The 19271-nt window shown below is 38.2% G+C and overlaps 1 long non-coding RNA gene across 1 annotated transcript in view; it reads left to right on the top strand.

Annotated features, from left to right (window-relative positions):
* Window positions 1-13748, top strand: part of LOC307190200 — a 33134-nt gene extending 19386 nt beyond the window's left edge. The window contains exon 3 of the long non-coding RNA XR_013829438.1: window positions 13419-13748. This is a non-coding gene — a long non-coding RNA (uncharacterized lncRNA). The remainder of the gene's footprint in view (window positions 1-13418) is intronic.
* The last annotated feature ends 5523 nt before the right edge of the window (window positions 13749-19271 follow it).

Below are 19271 nucleotides of genomic sequence, written 5' to 3'. Positions count from 1 at the left end.
GTTTTCTTTTGTATTTCCTTTACCCTTTCTCCATATTCCTACAAACTGCAATTTTAAGCACGCAGTGAAATCACACAGATAATATTTCTCAAAGGGAATTATATCAAATGTGGTTTACTTCATTTTAAAAAAAAAACATTACTTGGACTCCACATTTCTTTCTTTCGTGTTTAGGTTCAGGAGGATGTTAAGTAACATTATTTCTATTTAGCCCATTATCTCAAGTTTCAGCATAATAATGTCCCTGCCTTAAGGTAGAGGTTAGTTTAATTATTCAAATCTCAGTTGAAAGAATTCTGGAGAACTCTATCCAAATCACCAGACATTTACATTAGCTAACTTCCTGTTGGAGGATAAACAGTCTGCAGATGCTGAATATGAAAGATAGGAAATAATGCCCATTCACAATATTTGTCTACTATTCCTGCTGCAGCTAAGATTATAAAAGATAGAATGTTAACTTCAATAAAAGAGAGCTTGAATTGACAAGACTTATAGTAGAAAATATTGTGAAACAGTATACTGTCTTTTCATATGTACGGTTTATCATCATTATTTATATCAGACTATGAGAAACAGATGTAAGATGTCTGGAGTTTTCTCTAGGGAGAAATAAGTAATACTAATGAAATACAGATTACGCTTAAACAGATAATCAAGAAATTAAAATTTATGGCACCGAACAACTCTTGGCATGGGAATGATCTACTTGAAACTTCTGAAGGCATCATGCACCTGAGAAGAAATATCAGATACTCTGAAAAGAGAGAAAGGGTAATTGAACATTTTATATGATTCCATATTCTCTCCTTTCTTGGCATATCAATTGTTCTTTTTCTTACTAGTTTTAGTGGTTGCACTAGAGTTTGCTATATACATTTACAACTAATCCAAGTCCACTTTCAAATGACACTATATTGCTTCACGTATAGTGTAAGCACTTTATAAAAACAAAATGTTCCTAGTTCCTCCTTCCTACCCCTTATATAATTGCTGTCATTCATTTCACTTATATATAAGCATATATACATACATGAACATACATAATGAAACACATTGTTGCTATCATTATTTTGAACATACAGTTATCCTATAAATCAATTAAGAATAAGAAAAATAAAAGTTTTATTTTACTTTTCCTTATTCATTCTCCAGTGTTCTTCTTTTATGTAAATCCAAGTTTCTGACCTATGTAATTTTCATTTTCTCTAAACAACTTCTTTTAACATTTCTTTCAAGGCAGATCTACTAGCAACACATTCTCTTAGTTTTTGTTGTTTTGAAAAAGTCTTTATACTTCCTTCACTTTTGAAGGATAATTTTCCAGGGTACAGAATTCTATGTTGCTAGTTTTTTTCTCAACACTTTAAAGATTCCACTCCCTCTCTTCTTGCTTGTACGGTTACTGAGGTGAAGTCAGACATAACTGTTTTGTTTGCTTCTCTTTAGGTAAGGTGTTTTTTTCTTTATCTTTGATTTTCTAAAGTTTTAATGCAACATGCCTCAGTGGAGTTGTTTTTTGTTTGTTTGTTTTTTAACTTGGTGTCTGACATTAATTTGGAGAAATTATCAGTCATTATTGCTTTAAATATTGCTTCTGTTTCTTTCCATCTTCCTTCTCCTTCTGTTACATGTATTGTTAACACCTTTTGTAGTTGTCCCACAGTTCTTGGATATTGTGTTCTTTCTTTTTCAGTCTTTTTTCCCTTTATTTTTCAGTTTTGGTAATTTCTAATGCCTCTAGCAATTTTTCAATTCTACTTCAGGTTTTCCTACCCTAATATTGGTTCCTGAGTATAAGTGTCTGTTCTGGTAAGTTATGACTCTCTGTATCTGCCTGTTTGTCTCTCCAGTTTTGGGGCAGTAGTTTGCCCTGTCACTCTACTTCTCTGAAGGATCTAAGAAGAGTTGTTGATTTTTCAGTTTGTTCAGTTTTGCTACTTATTGTTAGAATGAAGATTTTCAATCTCCTTACATTTAGTTTTCAGAGGCTCAGTTTCATTATACAGTAATGAATGCATCTGCACCCTCTATAGTAATTAACTTTTTTAAAGTAAATAGGACATTCAAAAAATTATGTTAAAGGCACATTTGTTTTTCATTCAAAATGAAAACTATTTTATCTCATCTCATGGAAAATGTATACATTTATAATTTAAACTGAATACACCAAAGAGAAGCAAATATGGAGGCAATTTTTCAATTATTCATGCCGAAATTAGATCTTAGAATCCTACAGAGAAGCTGGGCAGGATTCATTCTCTGAGACCAATAGTTGCTCATCAAAGAACTATGTTCATTTTAGGTCTAAAGTTACATAAATGCTGAAATCTTATGTGATCCTACTACCCATTATAAGATATTTAACGTACAGCAGTTGTTATTTAATGGGATGAAAAAATTACATAGATAGTTAATTCTATAGTAAGTCACAATGAGAGAGTCTTAGAAAACACAGAGAACTGAAATGATAGTTCATTTTTTAAGAACACTTTAAACAGTTTCTGAAAAACATGAATTTTCCCATGAGCAAAAAACAAAGCAAACGAACAAAAAACTAAAACAAGGTAGGAATATAGAATGCTCCAAAGATACCATATAAACTGCAGAGCTCATCTGTTGCTCATCAGAAAACTGAGACTATATCAGACCTTCACAGAAACTTCTGTAAGTATGAGTGAGTGGTATAGAGGCATGAAAGGCAGCTGGGCTTTTAAAGGAGGGGGTTCATAGGTTTGAGATTCATCCTAAGTGTTGAGTGGAGCAAACGCACAATGAAGAAAACAATGATCTCACCAGGGAAGAAGAACTAAAAGGATTTCCTGAAGATTATGGGTCAAGAGAATGACACAGATATGGGTGTTTTTGGATTTATAGTGACATCAGCTGTTGAAAAGTTTACACATCACACATTGTCTAAATGGACCCAGATTTGCAGAGGTGAAATGTCAGCCTACTAATCTAATATGTCTCTTAGCTTCAGAAGTCAAGGGAATATATGCCTAATTATTATGCAGGGAAAACAGGTGGAGATGATGTGGACATCCAAGTGATGGGGTGACGGATCTTTGGCCATTCATTTTCCTCCCCGGGACATTGAGTGTCTGTTCTCTTCTCCAGGGAACTGCCTGACTTTCTGCTCACTATTTTCCTGGTTATTTGGAAAAGAAGTTAATTACCCACATAGATTGCATTATGTTCTTCCATGATTTCAACTCCTCAAGGCAAACCCTCTGTCCGCAAACTCAAATAGAATACGAATTTCTCTTCTGTGTCCCTAAATACTTGTGCATATCTGTGTCATAGCCCTTATCACTCTGTATGGCAGTACGTTTCAACTTTTTGGTTTTTGAGGATAGAATTTTTGCCAGAATATTTGAAGACATTAACACGTATCTATCAACGTCACTGTGTTCATTGGGTAGCACTTCAGTCTTGTGTTACTATTTGAGAGGGACGTTTAACCTGCTGATTTATACACTCAGGAGGAAAACTTCTCAAACTTTTCAGTAAAGTGCACAATTTCTCAACAGCTATGGCTTAATATCGCATCTCTTATTCCTCATGGTTTTTTCCTGCAATATGCCACGTTGCATAAACTGTTCAACCCCTCTTTCATCTCATTGTATATATCCTACTTTGTAATAAATAAAAATTTAAGTGCTCAAACTTTGGCACATGCCTGTGGAAGATTCAGAGTGTACCAACGTCTCGTAGTGGCTGAGAACCACTGATTTATCAAAATGGTTGGGCTTTTTTTTTTTTTACTATTACAGTTAAATGAATGAGTCATTTGAATTGAACATAAGATACTAGAAATATTAAGTCTATATAGTACAAATGGAAGAATTTAAAGGACTTTGAAAAAATATGGCATGCTCTAAAATGTGGGCATTTAATTTTTTAAGTCCCATAACTCTCTGACCTAAGCAGCTGCTAATTTTCAGAACTTTCATGTAAAGATTTTGCAAATATGCTTGCTCTTTCTTCCCTGATCCTGGCCTCTTCTCTGTCTTTTGCTTGGCACAAACATTTCCTGGCTCTTCCCTAAAATTTCATTATAACTCAGAAGTTACATAAGCCTCAGCATGAAAAACTTTAAAACATTAAACCTCCTTTTTTTTTTAAAGCTGAAGAATGTATTTTATGGGGTCTGCCCAGGAGACTTCATTATCACAAAGCTAGTTGTGGCACCTAAATAATTAAACTATAACCAATATACGTGTGAAATCACTGACTTAAGCTTACCTTGGTGACCGTTTGCCATTAAATTAGTAGGATAAATAATTTATGTCAAAATGGAGGCCTGAGATAACGCCACTAAAACTGATAGTACTTATTCATTAATTTTAAGGAATTAGATGAAACACAATTCCCCAAGTGCAAGCTATTCTGTGGCAAAAATGGTGTGTTAGTTCTATAGTCGTATAGATGAGGATTATGGAATTGCTCAGCTGATGTGATAGCTAATGGAGTAGGTGTGTATAAAGCATTGTGCTAAATATATGTGGAAGAAAGGGTGAGTATCTATGTGAAGCAACCAAATGGGAACAAAAAAATTCTTGGGTTAAAAAAACAGAACTGTTTATTTTGGTTTTCAATTTATGGAAATGATTCTTGAATTTTGGTTGGTCTCAAATCATTTATCCCCAAAGAAAATCTGATTCAATAGGTCTAGGGTGAAACCCAACAATATTCTTTTAAAATAAGCACTGCAGATGTTTCTGATACAAGTGATTAGTGGACCAAATTTTAAGAAGCACAGGCCTGTGCAGTTTGATGTGTTTGACCACCACGTCAGCCAGGTCCCTGTCTTGTTCATTTGTATAGCTCTAAACTTAGCTTGGTGCCTTCACTCAGTAAACATCGTTTCTCCAAAGAGCACTTGAGCCTAGGTCTGTGCACAGAGTGGACAGTAAGGCAGACAGAGCTTTGACTATGTGGGTGGAAGGAGAACTTTTCAACACCTCATCTCTTAGGACATTCTCTCAAAGTGGCTCTTTTTTGACAGCTGACATTCTGGTGGGGACTTTGATAGAAATATGTCAAAGAAAATAGTTGAAACCAAGAGTTAGACTGTTCAATCCGCAATGGAAACATCAGTGTTTTCAGGGTACATGTCAGTCTGTTTGGTATGCTATAACAGAATACGATAGACCGGGTGGCTTACAAACAACAGAAATTTATTTCTCACAGTTCTGCAGTCTGGAAGCCTAAGATCAAGGCACCAGCATGGTTTGGTTCTGGTCAGGGCCCTCTTCCTGGTTCATAATGGGTGACTTTTCAATGTGTTCTCACATGGTGGAAGGGGGTAGAAAGGAAAAACTGACTTATCCTGTCTTTCTCCTTAACTCTCATGCTACAACCATACTGACAGCACTTCTGATGCCAGATGTAAGGGTTTTTTCCCTACACCAAACAGTTCCTTGTGATACCAGCTGAGTGTCCTGCAATTCAATTCAACTCTGACACTAGCTGGAGTTAGCACAGACTCCATAGGTTAAGGGCTCAGTCCCATGAGACAGCACTCCCCCTTTCAGATGTCAATGGCAAGTAGCATGTTCCCAGGTCACTCACAACTTCTGTCTGACTTGGCTACAAATCAGAGATTCCCATGACTCTTCCTCCTTGGAAAGACCAAATATTAGAACAGAAGATGCTATTCTAGATACTAGTACTCTTATCACTTAGGAAATTACGAGGGTTTTAAGAGCTCTGTGCCGTGAAGCAGGGGCAGAGACCAACCGATGTATTTTCTATAGGGGCTAGCTGGCTTTCTGGGGCCTTTTGCAAAAGCACTGATCCCATTCACGAGGGCCCCATCCTCATGACCTAAGCACCTCCCTAAGACCCCACCTCCTAATACCATCACATCAGACATTAGGATTTCAAATTACGAAATCTGGGAGGATACAAACATTCAGACCATAGCAGTGAGACAGATAGGAAAAACTGTGTTGCCTTCTTTCTATTTTGCTCCCTTGCAAGCCAATAAGGCTAACCTCATTTCTTGGCCTAGACCCAAGGATGTTCTCCTATTGTTAGAACCAGGGGGGTACCCTGGACTAGTGGAGAATACAACATCAAAGGAGTAGTTGTCAGTCTTACGATTACATAAAAGATGCTAAGTGAACAGGTAATAAGGGCTGCTAACTTAGGGGTAGTCAGGGGAACGACATTGAAGAATTGCTGCTTAAGTTGAGAATTGAATAGTCAGGGGAATTTAGCAAAGTAAAGAATATAGGAGTTGGGTTGAGTGGGGGAGATTTTCATGGAAAGCAAATTGAATGCATACTGGGGTGACTTTGTGGAAGAAAGCCTAATTTGTAACAAAAGCTGAAAAACCAGTAAGGCTGGATCCCTAGAGAATGATGGGAGATAGGCTGGGAAGATAAGCAGGGTTTAGGCCAAGGAGAACTTTACAAGTCACTGAACTTTTAAATTGAGTGACTAGGCACTTAATAAATATTGTAATTGAATATCACAGTAATCTCAAAGTTGAGAAATAATCTCAAAGTTCATAAATTTCCTTGAACCTTGATATGGCAGACTCTACTTACATGCTAACAGAACTCCAGTTTGTTTGAGGTTAGCAATATACCCAACCCCAGGGCATGAATCAAAATAGGTCTAATACAATCATGTCTGTTTTCTTCCTGTTTGCCAGCTACTTACTCTCCTAGCCTCCCTCGTGTCAAGGAATGGCCTGTATCTGGCCAATCAGTTGTAAAGGAAAGTATGCTCAGGGCTTGCATTAGTTTCCTGTTGCTGCTATTACAAACTACCACAAACTCAGTGCCTTAGCACACAGATGTATCCTCTTAAAGTTCTGGATACCAGAAGTCCAAACTCAATCTCATTGGGCTAAATTTGAGATGTCAGCAGGGCTGTTCCTTTGGGCAACTCTAAGAGAGAATCAGTTTCCTTGCCTTTTCTAGCTTCCAGAGGCCCACTGCATCTTTGCCTTGTCATTCTTTCCTCATATCACTCCAGCTTCCGGCCAGTCATTATATGACCTATTTTTCTCCTGTGTCAAACTCTCTCTACCTCCCTCTCCTAAGGACCCTTGTGATTACATACAGGGCTCACCTAGTTAATCCAGAATCATCTCCCATCTCAAGATCCTTAATCATACCCGCAAAGTCCTTTTGCCATATAAAGTAACACTCACTGGTTCTCGGGGCTAAGATGAGGATACGGTGGCTATTATTCCACCTACCAGGTCTTTGGGTAAGTATTTGCTTTCTGATCATTGGAGAGCCCTCTTTTCAGTCTCCCCGTTCCTTACTAAGGATTCGTGGGCGAGATTATTTTTGTAGCCATGGTTTTTTATTAAACATTTTTAAAATAAATTTTTCCAGCCTTATTGAGGTATGACTAACAAATAAAAATTGTATGTATTTAGACTGTACAGTGTGATGTTTCTTTAAGGTGTAAGATGTGATGATTTAATAGACATATACATTGTGAAATGATTATCACAATTAAGTTAATACATCTGTCATCTCACACAGTTACTTTTTTGGTGAGTGTGTGTGTGTGTGTGTGTGTGTGTGTGTGTGTGTGTGTGTTGAGAACACTTAAGATCCACTCTCAGCATATTTCAAGTATGCAATACAGTATTATTCACTGTAATCACCACAACTTAATCAGCATATAACTGAAAATTTGTACCCTTTGACCAACAGGCTCTCCATTTCCCTTACCCTTGAGCCACTGGCAGCCATCATTCTACTCTCTGGTTCTTTGGGTGTGACTTTTTTAGATTCCACACATAAGTGAAATCATACAGCACTTTTCTTTCTCTTCCTGCCTATCTCGATCACTTAGCATAACGTCCTCCCCAGGTTCATTTTTTTTTTGCGGTACGCAGGCCTTTCACTGTTGTGGCCTCTCCCGTTGCAGAGCACAGGCTCCGGGGCCATGGCTCACGGGCCCAGCCGCTCCGTGGCATGTGGGATGTTCCCGGACCGGGGCACGAACCCGTGTCCCCTGCATCGGCAGGCGGACTCTCAACCACTGCGCCACCAGGGAAGCCAGGGAAGCCGCCCTCCAGGTTCATTTTTGTGGAGGCTCGGATGCTTGGAGCTGCTGCAGCCATTTTATAACCGGTAAATGACATCAAAGGATGAAAACCCCACACTAAAGACAGAGAGAGACTGGGCTCTTGATAGCAATGTTGAGCTACTGCACAGAACCTTGAACAATATGCCTCCAAATTTCCTTTAGTGAAGACAATTAACTGACTTTTCTATTGATGCCACAGTTAGTAGGTATTGTTACTTGCAGCTGAATACATCCTCATGGTTCCGTTTGACAAATGAAGTTCAGTGCTGTTTGTAGCCAGGAAAATGTTATATTATTTCAATATTATGTGGATCAGACTTTAATAATATAGACCTTAATATTAATATAGAACCAGACATTTGCACAGACAGAAGAGAATGAAGAGAACATCTGGTTCAGCCTCTTTATTTTAAAGATCACTAATTTGAAGCTCAGAGGGTTGATAGATTTCTGCAAAGTCAACAGCCAAAATTCATTCATTACTAGGATTACAATTTCATCTCCTGGCTCCTGGCTCAACTATATTTCCCCTACCCATGAAGCCTTGGAACAATTGAAATGATAACTTGGAGGGGAAAAAAAAGGCAAAGAACAAACATCTTACACTTTCTCTTGGATGCAGGCTTTAACTAGGTTTAAAGTTCTTCTAAGATAATATAATTTAATGGGGAGAGCTCTTGACGTTAAAAGGCAAAATTTGTATTTAAAAGGCTAGGACGGTGACACATTAAAGCACGTTCAGGAGGTTAGCAATGAATACCAAGAATAACTGATGGTTGTTATGATACAAGAACAAAGAAGTTGATTCTCTGGATTTAAAGTTGTTTCAGTGTCATTGTTGCTCATGAGGAGAAGTAGACACCTGGATTTCTTTTTTTCTCAGGACAGCTTTATCCAAATAAAACTCAGTGTGTTTCACCAACCCATAATGGAAAGTGCCCGTCACTCCTTGAATATCATCATGTGGTTGGTGGCCGGTGGATAATGGAGCACTGAGTGTCAAGGTGACTGGCTTTCAATGAACACAAAACTAAAAATTATAGACCTGTCATTCCAGAGGCAGGCCACAATTAGCTGTCTATGCAACTTGAAATTTCCATTTTGCCAGCTGAATAATCCGTTGACTGGAGTTTCTCATTTTAGATGCATTTCCAAGCCTTTTGTGTGCTGGTCTTTTAAAATGTGGATTCTAACGTAAATAAACAGTGCACTTAATCAGATGTATTCTTTTTTAGAAACACCCCCTTCCCAAATACAGACAAACCCCAATATTGTTTTAATAGTAACAACAATAGTGGGACAATTTAAACCTTGTGTATTTTATTTAGGGATAGTAAAAATTCCAGCTGAAAAATGAGAATCATGCCTTAATATCTGGGAGTCCAGGGCTGAAAAAGAGAAATCGAGTTTTTGGCAGTTAGATGAATTGATAAGATCACCAAGTGAAAAGTAAAATCAGTGCTAAAAGTCAAAACTGGGGAATTTTAGTCTTGGAAACACTGAAAACTGTTTACCTAGTTTTCTATCTAGATTTGGTTTCTAATTCTATATCTGAGTTCTATCTTTCCTCTATCCTAGCCTTTCAGAGCTAGAGAAAATGATTCCAAAGTGAGGTCTATTGGAAAATTGTATTGCAACTTCCATTCATTTGCTGTAAATGCAGTAAACGCCAGGACTCTGCAGTCTCAGATCTGATTCACCATCTACTCGAACCTGGATCTTCACTACCCTCCATGTCCCTCGCCCCCCGTCCACAGTACTCTCTGCCTCACTTGGATGATTCCTGTCTAAATTTAAGTTGACTAGCCACAAGGATGCAAGTAAAGTTGACCATCAGTACTCATTAAGGAAAAGATCAGAAGTCTGGATCAGAAGCCTTTGAGTGAAATTCTCACTACAAGTCTTGGAAATCTCATGATTCTATTTAACTTTTCCATCATCGTTTGAATTACTGAAAATGTTAGGCAAGTTTACATGGAATAGAAGAGGCTTGCTAGACACAGAAAACAATTGAATTTGTATTGTATTGAAATAGGTCCTAACTAGACTGTGGATGGTGAAATATTGACTATTCTATTGTTTTGAATGACTGAGTGTCATATTTTACTGGGAATTGATTTCTGAGGCTCAGTCAAGGAGTGATTGAATTTGCAATTAGTCACTCTGTTGTGTAACTCAGATTATGCAAAGATCATTCTGAAACAGCAATTGAGATTTAACCGAGGATGTAGTGCATGGTTTCTCTTTAATTTCTCTTTATTTGTTGTTGTGTATTCAGTTTTTAAAGGAGCAAAAGACCTTTTTTCATCTCTCTAGAAAAAAAAAAGGACGTAATCTAGGCTTGACTATCTGTTTTATAAGAATCTAAACCTAGCAATTGGTTACTATCTTGTCTCCCATTTCAAAAAATAGTAAGCATTGTCATTTATTCCTGATGATTAGCACAAAAAGGGAAAGGCTTTTCAAAACTAAGATAGAATCTCTGTAATTCCAAAAGTGTCCATGTAAGAAATATAAACTGTGACGATAAGCAAAGGCTATTTTCTCTAAAGGAAAGCATTTTCAAATGAACAGAATAAGCAAATGTGGATTTAATTAGGTGGAGTCAGATGGGTATTAATTATTCACCTTTCCAGGGCGAGAATAGCGTTGCTAAAGAAATGAATAAGGCATGCTACTGGCTTCTTTCCTTTCTGTTGCTGCTGCTCTGATCTGAACTGGCTGAAGATGTGATAGCAGGGGGACAGAATGAAAATCTCCCCTTCCCTTCACAACTGGGGGTAGATTGTCTTTGAAAAGCATAGTATCTTCCATTGAAATAAAATGTTATTGACTATCCACTTTGAGACATAATAAACCTTCTTATATTTCTTTCTTATGTCAGGACTATACACACACTCATTTGTTATACTCTTTTTAACACCTGAAAAATAGCTAAAGTTTGTCCTAATTTTCAGAGTTACATATATGCTAGAATTAGAGATAATAGCCAAAGGGTCAAAAATTCAAGTTGATGATAGTCACACAATGACTAGACCTGTTTGCTTCTGCACAGTGTCTTTTAAAAGCATTTGTTAAGCATCTGCTCCCTTGCCCAAGTAGGATGCATGATGCATATGGAGTCTTTCAATGAACTATACTTAAAACCAGTGCAGTAAAAGATCAGCACTTATCTGAGTACCAAAAAATGTGTTAGTTCCGGGGCTTCCCTGGTGGCGCAGTGGTTGAGAGTCCGCCTGCCGATGCAGGGGACGCGGGTTCGTGCCCCGGTCCGGGAGGATCCCACGTGCCTCGGAGCGGCTGGGCCCGTGAGCCATGGCCGCTGAGCCTGTGCGTCCGGAGCCTGTGCTCCGCAACGGGAGAGGCCACAACAGTGAGAGGCCCGTGTACCACCAAAAAAAAAATAATAATAATAACTGTGTTAGTTCCAAGTGGCAAAAAGTGGAGTCAGAAAGAACCTAGGGATAAGATTTAGCAAATTTGGGTTCTAGTGCTGACGCTGCTAGTGACTACATGTTACATATCTCTCAATATTTGTCAAAATATTTGTCAGTGTGTGTCGGGTGGTGGTGAGCTCATGTGACAGGATGGAGCTGGAGGGAATAGAGGCAGAGAGAAACCAACCCTGAATAGTGTTTCCAAGAAGCGAAAAGACTCTGTTATCCTGTCTACGTCCTAATTACATGCGTACTATACACACTTTTGATTCTTTAGGTAACCTCCTGTTAACTGCCTTTTATAGCTGAGGAAACCAAAACACATGAAGACAAGTGAGTTGGCTCAAACTGAACAGCTTGTCAATAGCAAAGCTGGAACCAGACTCTAAGCCTCTGATTTTCTGTGTAAGATACATTTTCCCCGTAAATGAGTTATTTTAACCATGGGTCTCTGAAAATACTCGATCTTTTCAAAGTAACTCTGCATCCCTATAGGTTGCTGCAGATAGCTCTTTTAAAAATTGAAATAACTATGATCATCTTAAGTCCATTATAAATTTTGATCTGGTATAGAAAAATATGCTATATTTATATGTTAACTATGTTTTAAATTCCATGGCTATAAAGGAAAAGAATTGTAGATATATAGGAAAAGTTTCCATTCTTAATTTTAAATCATATTTTGTTGGGGAGAGGTACGTAAGGAATAGAATAGGAGTCAAAAACACTGAATCCACTCGTGCAATGACTGTTTAGGTAAAATTCCTTGGTGAAGCTGGAAACCACTTGAAAAAATGTGTATTTGTATGCATGTGGAAGAATCTGTATTAAACTTGAATCATCTGGTATTATTTTTTAAAACAATATTCCTTTTGGTAAAGTCCAGGAATCAGGTAACAAAGTGTCCCTTTCATTGTGAGAGAAGTTAAATTAGACCAGTTTTCTTAAATGATTGAAAGACTTATGAAAAATACTGTTAATCCCTATAAATATTGTCCTTCTATACACCTTTGTAAATGTATCTTTTTATAGTAGTTGCTACATTTGTAAAGAGGTAGGTGAGTCAGAAACAAAATAAATGCTATGGGGAAGGTAATTTATAGACAAATGTAATGAATAAACTAAACTCCAAATTAGTACAACCCTAATAACACGTTCTACTTCTCTTCCAAATCTCAATTGATTACTATTTTGTAACAGACTTTCTGCATATTATAACTCACTGATGCCTTGGTGTTGTTTTCTGCAGCAAAGAGCTCTTTTTTTCTTTTCTTTTTTGATGGAATAAAGGTTAACCAAATTTTATAGCTTAAACTAATTTTTGAAAATGACCAGAATTATGCCCTTGCTATAAATTATCTTAAAACTGTATGTACATAAAGATTGGCCATTTAATGAATGTATTATTCTTTGTTAACATTATAGGTGGACTTATATCCCACACTAAAGTGGTCATAAATAATACAGCGACTGCTAATATTAAAAGCAGGTTACTATTAAAACCAGAGTTTTGTGGTGCATCTTAAATACCAGCATTCTCAGGGGTCTAGTTAAAAAAAAAAAAAAAAAAAAGACAACAGAAAGTCATGGAGCAGTAGTTTATTCCTCCCCTCCACCCGCCCCCAATTCATCTGGCTAAGTTTTGTGGGGCTTTTTCTTCTCATGAAAATTATTCTGTCACATCAAGCGCGTGTGTATGTCGCTGGATCTGAATTGCATGTGAATTATACCTTGAATAGATTCCCCAAATTGGAGAAGCACAAATGTTCCCCTTCTGAATATTTTAGACTTGTATGAGTTCTCTCATATTTTTGTTTTTGTGCAAGGCCGCTGGTAAGGCGGCCTGGAGTCTTGAATGCTGACAACCTCCATTAGCATTAATGCTGTTCTCTTATCTCCCCTCACTCTCCTCAGCTCCCCCCTCGCTCTTTCTTGTCTGACGGTTCCCTGACACCGTTGACAAGGCTGACACCACCAATCAGCTTCGACTCAGCAAGGTCACTGTTCAGACTTGACTCGTGATTGGCTGCTGCGCTTCAGCGTGTTATTACTGTCTGATTTGATCGGAGGCAGGGGGTGGTCTCCAATCAAACAGAGAAAAGGTCCTAGAGAAGGTAATTAAATCCTGTCAGAGGCAATTATCGGTTCCAGGGCCATGACTCTGGCCCTGAATGCAGATGATCTGAAACTGTATTCTTGTAGAAATTCAAGAGGGCTCCTGGCATGGTTCAGCTAGGCATAAAGGAAGCAGCAGGCTTTCTGCAAACAATGCAGCTCTGTATTATGAACCTTTCTGCCTTTTTTCCCCTTTCCCCGAAGACTTCTGTTTTCACTGATCAAAAATATTCCTTTTCAGGTCACATTCTAATTAATTTAATAGACAAGGTTTTCCTTTCTGGTACATAAATAATGACAAGTTTTACTAAAGAACTTCTGCCCCCAACACGGGCTGTAACAAACAGCCTTTATCAAGGCAAACCAAAGCCTGTAATAGAAGGACACTAATCTGTAGTTTGGGCGAAGGGAGAAAAAAAAATTTAAGCCTCTAATACGGATGTTCTGCCTGAGGTGGATCCTACCCTGTTTATACCTTCCCGTGCTCGTGATGGATTGCTGCTGTGACAAATCTTGAAGTTTCTCTGACGTACTCTAGTGATGGCGGTGTGCATTTAATGACTACAGTTTTTAAAGGACAGAGAAAAGCTGCCACAGATTTCACTCTGTGAAGAAAGGACTTCTCCCTACCCTTCAAAAGAATATTTAGGAGAGTTAAAATTTTAAATTGAGCTTGGGAAATAAAAACAGACAGAATGGAATGTTGTTTTTTATTTATTTATTTATTTTGGCTGCTCTGCACGGCATGTGGGATCTTAGTTCCCCGACCAGGGATGAAACCCGTGTCCCCTGCACTGGGAGCATGGAGTCTTAACCACCGGACTGCCAGAGAAGTCCCAGGAATGTTGTATTTTTAATTGGGAAGAGAAAGCTAAGATAAACTCCATAGGTGCCCTTCTGCTCATCTATAGACAGAAGACTTTGGTTTTGTTTCCTGTGTGATTTCTCTTCAATTGTTATTAAGTAAGCTTTGAAGTATGGTTTTTGCCCAAAGAACCCAGCCCTAAAATGTAAACCTCTCTCCCCTTCCTGAATCATTATTAATTGTTCTCAGTGGTATTAACCAGTTCAGCATGAAAAATATTTGATAGGATGAAGGTACTTCATTAAGTGTCTATATGCTCACCCTACTGGCTTTAACAGACTTTATGAAATATCGCTCTCAATTACTGTCAGTCTTCCAAATGGATAGCCTTGATTTCAACCTTTGTGAGGCTGGGTATTACTTTTTCCAGAATAAGATGTTCAAAACACCATTAAAACAATTTCTGTATTGTTGCTGATGAATCAGTTTAACCACCAGGGTTTCTCCCGAGGGAACAGTTAACTTTCCTCTAATCTTGGTTGTTTTCTTTGTTTCTAAAACACCATATTCCTTAATATACCTGACTTTATTTGTTTTGTTGAAACATAAACAGATGCTTTAAGCAAAACATCATTTAAAAAAAGTTGTCCCTGCTACCAGTCCATTAATCAGGATGAGGTATCAGGCTGGGAAAGAAATTGGTGGGAGAAGATGTTAATAATAAGGAAAACTGCTTAGGACACTGGTCGGCTGAGTTAAAAAAAAAATCTCAAGTCCAAATCTGCACACATGACTGTGAAAATGATGTTTAATTCATCCCATATTGCATTTTTGGAACATCAAAGGCTTCATCAACTTCCCTAATAAAGATAAAATAGATACGGAGACAGAAGCAAACTGCTCAGGAATCTGCAGCATATTTTAGATCATCAGGTTTGCTACTATTACAGAACTAGCTCACTTTTCCTCCATGTGAGTGACAACACTGTTTCATTTTTCATCTAGGGTGTTTATTTTTATTTGACCAACCATTGTATATTATTGGGTCATGAGATTATTTTGTTTTGTTTTGAAGTGGTAGCTATTTTACTGAGGACACCTCTTCTGAAAGAAATCTTTATCTGTGAAGAAAAGAAAAGTTTTGTAAATAAAACAAAAGGAAAAACATTTGAAATATTTTCAAATTATAAATAAATTATAAATAGTAATTAAGATCAGTGCTCCTAAAAGAGGGGAAAAAAGAAAACCTGGGTCACATGTGCCTCTTTTACTGGAGTCCTCTGTACTCCAGGCATCTTTATCCTTTTTGCTCTAGATGCACCTTTCAAGCTCCCTCACTTGATTGGGAGCTGCTTAAGGATAGGGATGGTGTCCTACTCCATCCGATGTACTCAAAAGCCAATAAACTGAAGAATATCTTATTCTACAGACCGTTATAGGACGCCCCTATGGGCCTCTGTGAGATGGGACCACTCCCAAGTTGAGATCCTGGAAATCATCATAACCGTATAGTAACATCATTTAATCAGACAAGGGAGTTAACTAAAATATCCTACTGTGGCATTATGTGATGGCTCTTAGCTGTGTCAAAGTGTTTGATATGTGCTCTAAATAAAGATGGGAGTTCTTTATGTTATTACTTAATTTTGTGGCCATTGAAGCACCAACCATCAGAACTGCCTTAATGCAAAATATCTGAGATCACTGTACCTTTAAAAAGGTTTGTAAGCAGAACTCTCCAGGGGACATTAGGTTGTGTTCAATGCTGAAATGTATTTTAAAATTTACAATGATTATGCAAAACATGGAAAATAATTCACATTTATCTCCTTATGTTCTGTTGCTTTGGTCAGTGTTATTGGATTGGGAAGAGTGGATTTGCCTTTTAACTGGTCTTTTTCAGATTTCTGGTGAGATTCCTACCACCACTGATGACAGGAGTATACACAGCCCAAACAAAGCCCATTGAGGTACATTTTCAGGATGGTGCATATGGGAACAATAATTTATGAACAGTAATAGGAGCTGGGTATGCAATTCCCTGCCTAACACCAGAATAAGTGTACCCCACTGATTACTGAGTGCACTGAAAATACTTGAGTAAAAAAGATAAAAGTCATCTGCTGTTCACCTCGTTTGTAAGTTGGAATTCCTCGAAAACAATTGGAAAAAAAAAAGAATGATGTGAAGATCACGATTAAGCATTGTGTACTAAGAGCTATATATTTTTATAAAAAGGGAGTTGGCAGTGAAAAATTAGCTAGACCTTGCCACATAGGGAATGAAAAAATTAACTTTCCCTGTTCGGTGATATTGCTGCAAATTCGCTGTGTTGCAAGCTGCATTTCACCCCTCAAGGGATCTGAAAACTTATCAGATTTTATTAATTTATTGGCTCTGTGCTGAGGTGTATTGTAAACCAATTTTAAGTACTTCATTTTGCTATTTATTCACTGCTTCCTAAAAGAAGCAGCCTTTCCTACAAACCCTGAGGGTTTCCATAATCAGTTATATTTTAACTTTCCTCAACCTGAGGATATGAAATCTAAATACATTTAAATGTTTTATTTGATGTTTCTTAGTGGGTGTCACCTTCATTCCTGATTTGCAAAATTAGGGACATATTCTTTCAGCATTGGCATCAGGGTTGGGGATTGAGGGTGTGATTGAAGGAGTACCCCGTCTTCCTATTTATAGTAGTTGGCAATTTTACCCCTCCCCTTCTTCTGGAGACAAAAATCTGCACATGTGGATGGTGGAGTAGAAATGCTCATTTTAGAAGGAGCATGAAATTGACTGGCAAGGTCAGAGAATGGTGGAGAGGAGGGGAGAGCCGTGGTTTGGCACCAGGAGATCTGAAGGCTAAGAAAAGAGAAGGAAGAAAACGTGGGGGTGTTGATGGGACGAATGGGAGAGAGGTGAGGTCGGGGTGGAGGTGGAGAGAAGAAAAATAAAACCTCTCTGGTAAATGGAAGCAGGGAAGGGCACCCAACTAGAAATCACAGGACTTGGTGGTTCTAGATCCGGTTCTGTCCTAACTAGCCGCCAGGGGTGATAGCTGTGATCAGTCCTGCTCAGCACCTGCTCCATTTCCTTCCCTCACCCCAGGGTTGCCAGGTAAAATACAGGGTGCACAGTTAACTCTGAATGTCAGACAAATAAGAATAATGTTTAAGTAAAAATATGGCCCAAGTGTTGCATGAGACATACTAAAAAATGTATTCCATATTTATGCGAGATTCTGATTTTATTGGACATCTTGTATTTTCTTTGCTAGATCTGGCAACTCTACCACCCTGACCCACAGTGATATCTGGAGCTTTGTGCAGGAAGATGCAGAGGTTCTGTAAACATGGGGGCCAATGTCAGTGTCAGTCTGAAAATTGCCCCTTGGTCAAATTTCTGCTAAGAGCCTTGAGGTTTGTTTATTTCTTGCCTCTTACCCCTGTCATCTTTAGATACCCCCGCAAATATTTTCTCTTTCATGTTCTAATGCCTAAACTCCTCTGTCCTTCTACTGCCCTCCTATTAGTCACTCTCTTCCTCTCCTTCTCTCAACTCTTCCCACAGTGTGTCCAGGAGTCCACAGTTCATTATTGTTTATCTACATGTTTGACTTTCCTCCTCTCTTAATGGAAACACTGTTCTTCCCTGAGGATCTTACTTCCTTTGTAGCTGTCTTAAGTGGAGACCACTCTCTGTGAGTTACTCCAAGAACTATGGAGCGAGGACACAGAGGGGACATTCTCATTGTAACTTCCAAATCCCATGAGAGCCCATTCCCTGTCTTTACCACACTCTTCCCTTCTATGCTGGCAACTTCTCATCTCCTGTTCATTCTCCATAGGTAATAAAGCCTCTGTCAACTGTCTCACCCACAGACAGGTGAGTGAGGCCGTTCTAGACCATCCATCCCCGGCAGAGCTGCCAACCAATGACAAAAGTCAGCTGATTCCACCTAGACTAGAAGAGCTGCCCCAGCCTTTATGGCTGTCCCTGTCATCTCAGCCAACTCACAGAACATGAGCTAGATATTAAATAATTGTGGTTTGTAGCTACTAGGTTGTGGGGTACTTGGATCATCTTTCCCTTTTTATATATAAATTCTATCATTATCCTTGAGAATTTCAGTGTCCATATAGAGATTTTACAGACATGCTTTCCTTACATGATTTGGGTTCTTCATCTTTGAAGAACTTTACCTTCATTTAAAAAAATAATACCACTAACATTAATGGTTAGAATATGGAGAAAGAGGCAGAAGAGGGTAAGGGGGAGTGGGACCAAGTCTCAAAGTTGTAATCTAAAGAGTTGAAATATTTTTTGGATGGACAGCAGAAGTGATGACAGGCAAGTTGGAAACCTTCTGTTGAAGGATAGTCAAATCTAGACAATTTAATCAAACTTCTGTCTAAAAAATATCTTCCCCTCAATCTGCCATGGGCCATACTCCCCCAAATATTGATAAATACTCAAGCCAAGAAAATGAACAAGGTTTGGTTCAAATAGGCTGTAATTAAAGAATGTCTATAATTGTGGGGACTCAATCTAACAATTGTGTGAAAATAAATTTTTTTCATTTTTAAATAATTGACACCTTGAGTTCTGAAGAGGTGAGATGCCAACAGATATACTTCAGTGCCTTCCAGAGAAGAGATAGGAGTGATAGTCTTCAAGTGGGGGTAGAGGTAAAAAGAAGGAATTAATATGGGGATAATGGGAAAGGGAGATAAATTTTACAAGCTCATAAACCTGATGAAGAACAGGCATTAACAGTGGAGGAAGATGCTGAAAAGAATGGACTCTATTGGGCATTTCATCCATCTTATGGATCAATAAATTCAACT

The sequence above is a fragment of the Stenella coeruleoalba genome (assembly GCF_951394435.1).
Source record: "Stenella coeruleoalba genome assembly, chromosome: 8".
NCBI classification, from domain to species: domain Eukaryota; kingdom Metazoa; phylum Chordata; class Mammalia; order Artiodactyla; family Delphinidae; genus Stenella; species Stenella coeruleoalba.
Note: the sequence above shows the minus strand (reverse complement) of the source record. Positions and strands in the feature narration are given on the sequence as shown.